We start from the raw sequence: 5,827 nt of genomic DNA, 5'->3' as shown, positions 1-5,827 counted from the left end.
CTACGATGCGCTGGAGAAGCCAGAGCGGCGGCAGGTCTCTTCCGCCCTTGCTGACGAGGCGGAGAAGGAGGAGGCTGGCTGCTCAGGCGCGCCGGAGAAGGAGCCGGCCGAGTGCCCTGATCGTCACTCGCCAGAGGAGGAGGCGGTGGAGGAGGCGGAGTGCCCTGATCGTCACCCGTAGGAAAAACAGAGCCAACAGCTGCATTGACCTTCATATTAATCCATTGCGTCATAAGGTGGCAATTTTGAGACTCCGTGATAGCATCCGCGGGATAGCTGGCAGGAGCCGTCAAGACATGCTCAGGCTGAAGCAGCTCGGTGGAAGCCACGCTGCTTCTCCGTTGAGATGGAGGGGAAGCTTCGGGGGAAGCTTCAACAGTTCATTTGCTATGATTTGCTTCTCGTTCCTTTATCGCTGGTACCCTAGCGTGCAGCGCCTGCAGTTGGGTCTGCTCCACTTTCTTCCTCCTCTCGTGGCATTTGTAACCGCCTGTGTCCGTACACCCAGCCTTCCACGGAATGGAGCCTGGCGTGCCTCGTGTCTGTCCAGGGTGCTCAGGATTCCCGAGGGCCATTGTGAGCTCGTCGTTCTCTATGTCTGGAACGAACGTCCCTTGCTGCGCTGCTTCGATATAGTGCTTAAGCCTCTTGACTGGTATTTCCATTTGCTCGTCTGTCCAAATGCACTTCCCTGATACAGGGTCCATGGTTCCGCGAACCCTGAAGAACCAAGTCCGGCAACGGTCTGGCCAGTTAATTGTCTCTGGTTCGATCCCTTTATCAACCAGATCATTCTCAGTCTTGGCCCACTTAGACCGGGCTACGAGGTAGCCACCTGACTCCGTGTTATGGTGATGCTTCTTCTTCGCAGCATTTTGCTTGTTTGTCGCCGACATCTTCTTACAATTTTCCGATGTCTTGTGGGCCACAAATGCGGGCCAGTGATCTCTGATCTTCTCATATCTGCCCTTGAATTCTGGTGTCTCTTTTTTATCGACAAACTTATTCAGCTCTTTCTTCCACCTCCTGAATAGTTCTGCCATCCTCTTAAGAGCAAAAGACTTGATTAATTTCTCTTTAACTGGCTTCTCCGGATCATCCTCTGGAGGTAGGGTGAAATTTGACTTCAGCTAAGTCCAAAGATCATTTTTCTGCATATCATTGACATAAGACACCTCAGGGTCTTCTGTAGCCGGCTTTAACCATTGCTGGATGCTGATCGGGATCTTGTACCTAACCAGAACCCTGCACTGAGCAACAAATGCGCTCTTTGTCTGGATGGGTTCAATCGGTTGGCTGTCGGGCGCGATTGCTATGATCTCAAACCTTTCATCCGAGCTCAACTTTTTCTTCGGGCCTCGTCTATTTACCGAAGTTGTGCTCGATCCGGAGGGCTAGAAAAAAAACAAAGACTTAATTAATATGTGTACATACCAAAACAATGAATGCATCAATTAGCTAGTCAGCACAAGCTTAACTAATATATATACCTGGCCGGACTCGGTTTGGTCACCGGAGACATCATCATGGTCTCCTTCTTGCACCGGCATTGGGTCACCGGAGCCGTCCTCACGGTCTCCTTCTTGCACCGGCATTGGGTCACCAGAGCCATCATAATCATAGCCAGCTGCTTCTAGACCATCCAGACCATCGGTGTCGTTGAGAAACAACGAGCAGATGGCATCACTTCCTCGTGCGATTATGTCCCCCAATAACTCTTCTTGTACTTCGTCTCGGGCGGGGTCCATAGTTTCTACAAATGTTTAGAACATGGCAATTATTATTCAAACATGACAGATGGATATATTAGTGGCAAACGTAGAACTAATATTAATTAGTGGCCTCAACAACGCTTCAAGGATAAAAAAAGAAGAGGAAGAAGAAAAAAAAGAGGAGAAGAAAGAATAGAAACTCCTCTATTCTTTCTTCTCCTCTTTTTTTTCTTCTTCTTCCTATTTTTTTATCAGGAACGAGGGTCGTCGAGGGTCGCCGAGCGGTAGAGGAAATATTTTCAGTAGCTTCTCAAATCCTTTGTCAGGCACATCATTCTCTGCCTTCCACTGCAGCAATTCCAGTACGGTACCGAGCTTTGTGTTGCCATCTTCGCAATTGGGGTACAACCCTTTTTTGTGATCCTCTAACATGCGATCGAACTTCAGCTTCTCCTTTTGACTTTCGCATTGTGTCCTTGCATCGACAATGACCCGGCGTAGATCATCATCATCGGGCACATCGTCTGGTTCCTCTTGATCTTCAGCAGCTTCACCCGTTGCAGCATCATTGGGCACATTGTCTGGTTCCTCTTGATCTTCACCAGCTCCCCCCGTTGCAGCATCACCGTATTCAGGGGGCACATAGTTGTCATCATACTCTTCTTCTTCATCGCCTTCCATCATAACCCCTGTTTCTCCGTGCCTCGTCCAAACATTATAGTGTGGCATGAAACACTTGTAAAGCAGGTGGGCATGAAGGATTTTCCGGTCAGAGTAAGACAACGTATTCCCACATTTAGGTCAGAGTAAGACATCCTATATAAATAAAATCTATGTCACGTTGGTCCGCATAATTTTCATAAACAATAAATGAACCAATAGTTATAAAGATAATATATATACCACATCCAAATCATAGACAGGACGAGGGCCGACGGGGCGGATACCAAAACCATCGCACTATATAAGATGCAATAATAAAAGTAAGAAAATAATACAAGTCTCTATGTAAACATACAAGTAAGAATATTTTTTCCTTTCAGAAAGAAGATAAGAACAAGAGGCTCACCACGGTGGTGCCCGCGATGAGATTAGCGCGGGTGATCGACGGTGGTGAAGACGGGGACGGGGCGTGACGGACCGCTAAACCTAGACAAATATTGATGAAAATGGAGCTTGGAGGTCGAGCTTGGAGAGGAGAAAGCTTAAGTAGTGTGGCTCGTGCATTCCATCGAACACCTTGTGTGCATAGGAGGTGAGCTAGAGCACCACCAAGCCCTCTCCCCTTCGGTCAGAAAAAACAGAGCAGTGTGCTCTGCTCTTACGCGAGGGGGTATATATAGGCACCTCATTGGTCCCGGTTGGTGGCATGAACCGAGACTAAAGGGGAGCCTTTGGTCCCGGTTCAAGCCACCAACCGGGACCAATGGCGGTGGGCCAGGAGCGAGGCCCATTGGTCCCGGTTCGTCCCACCAACCGGGACCAAAAGGTCCAGACGAACCGGGACCAATGGCCCACGTGGCCCGGCTGGCCCCCTGGGCTCACGAACCGGGTCCAATGCCCCATAGGTCCCGGTTCTGGACTAAACCGGGACTAATGGGCTGACCCGGCCTGGACCTTTGCCCCCTTTTCTACTAGTGTCATACAAATGCATCTTGATGTTCCGTGGAACGCACGAGGATGTTTCCTTAGGGGTGTCTCCAGGGCGGCGCGGCCGTAGTTGCAAGTTGCCGCCCCTTGAGATGCCGACGTTGAGGGGCACTCGGATTTCCTTCGATGAGCAGGTAAGATGAGTTTGATCACGTAGTAAATGCATTCTAAAGACTACTTCCGTGTCCATTTCCTAATTCCCCCCCTGCCCACTGTTTCACAGGTTAGGCTCGGTGCGAGTGGAGATTGGCTTGCATATGTACGGGGTTTGGATGCAAATGAAGACGAAGGGGAGGTGAAGAAGCCGAGGAGAATCAGTTCCCGATGGAGAAGTAAATGGGAGAAGTGGCATGCAGGCAGTTGATTAGACGGCTAGGTACACTAAACGAAAAGGCTATGCAGGTAGACTGATGAGTCGTACCTGTTCGTGTACGTGCGCATCCTTCCTGATAGGTGGGACCTATGCAAAATTATAAAAAATGTGTCGTAGTTTTTTTTGAGCGCGTGAGTGGGAGACACAACATTCTCTGGTTAAGGAATACTCCCTTCGTTTAGGTGAGTATAAGTCACCTTATGAAATTCAGGTTTTCCCAAAACCTTTAGGCATGGAGCATTAATTTCCTGCTCGATCCCCTCCCAGCCTCGTTAGCCAGCATTCTCTTCCTCTACTGCCGCGTTCTACCTTTCCATTTTTTCTCTTCTCAAGTGTGGAACGATCTGCATGCCGTCCTTGATGCACCAGAACGACCACTGAATGCATCACGGCAGGGCGTTGATTGGGCATGCACGAGAATTTCGTTATGCTTGCAATATGGGTGATACCTGAATGATGAACTGAACATGCATGCTAGCACGGGAGACCTATTTCCGCTATACAATACTGGAGTACTCATGTTCCTAGTACTACTAGTAGTAGTAGTACAACTGTGGTACACTTGATGGTCAAAATAATATTCATCCGGTCCTCACAATGAAGTGACAACACCCTCCACCTGACACTAGTCCAGGCGGCGTGTTCGGGTTACCAAAGTCAGCCTCACCCTGTGCACTATGCAGTCTGTCACTGCCGCTGTACACCACATTGGCCCCTCGCCTCGTCTCCCTCTCCGCTCCCATAGCACCACTCCATCTCCATCACCTTCTCTGTCTCCATCTCCTTCTCCATCTCACTATGCCCTCGTGTATCGTCGCCTCACTCGCCTCCCCCAGTACCATTATTCCCTCGCTAGTCGCTCCAGCACCGACATCCTTCTCCCCCGTAAATCAAGGCCCCTTCCAAACTCCACCATGGCCGAAAGCGAACCGCGCAGCATCCATATGAGCCGGGATTGGAGCAATCTCCCCAGTGACATCCTCGACCTCTGTTGTTCGTGTATGGATATGTTGAGCGTCCGGCGGCTGGCTGCATGCTCGAGGGACATGCACACGGCCATCGTCAAAGCGAGGCCTAAGCTTTTCAAGACAACCTGCTTGCTGCTATCTGGTCTTGCGAGATTGGCTAACCATGATACGAAGGCGTGCATGATGCCCCTCGACTTCAATTCGATCTCCATTAGCCGAAACTTCTTTGCAGGTATGTAGTGGGTCGCAGTACATCATTTCCCTCGACATCGATCCGATCACCATCGCCCGAAACTTCTTGGCAGGTATGTACTGGATCGTCATGAACTCCCACTGGATGGCTGCCTTCAGAAAAGACGGTAAAAAGTTGGTGCTCGTGAACTTCCAGAACTCCCATGAAATTATCCTTAATCCATTGGATTATATAGAGTATTACCATCGCGGTCCAAGTCATCTAGATTACTATGTCAGTTGGACGGACCTTGTTTTGCAGAAGATTGTAATCTGCCAAGTGCCCACACGACATACGAATTACGCAGACTTGAAGCTAATTGCCTTGTACGACCGCGAACTCGCCTATCTTTACGCTGGTGCCTTCTTGAGCTGGAAACAACTCGGCTCGCAGTGGATCATCGTCAAAGCTGATACACACTTCTGTGATGCTATTGAACACAATGGCATCATCCACGCGATCGACAGAGCAGATGGCACCACGTATTGCTGGGACGGCACGTGTAAGTTGTTTCCGTCTCATGTTAATGATGACGCCATGACACTGTTTAAATTTTTTGTGATGATTGGCATATCCCTGTTTGAGCAGAATTTGAGTAGAACTATGGCAATGTATTAGAGACGCCGTAAATCAGCTATATTAGGAATGAGTTAATTCATGCGATTGTGACCATGTCATTACAACCAATTTGTACCCTGAATAATCAAACGGTTAGGAATATATGGATATTATCCTTATTTTATAGTAATCTATATACTACTACTAAATATGAGTGTGTATCAATGGCCATGTTAGTTTCCTCATTTTCATGATGTAGAAACATGCACCACACTGTTGGTTTGATCTAACCATACATTAGGGAAGTAAATGTGCATATGGAGAACTCTATATT

Source organism: Triticum urartu, chromosome 1, assembly GCF_003073215.2.
Source record: "Triticum urartu cultivar G1812 chromosome 1, Tu2.1, whole genome shotgun sequence".
NCBI lineage: Eukaryota > Viridiplantae > Streptophyta > Magnoliopsida > Poales > Poaceae > Triticum > Triticum urartu.
This window is presented reverse-complemented; position numbering follows the sequence as displayed.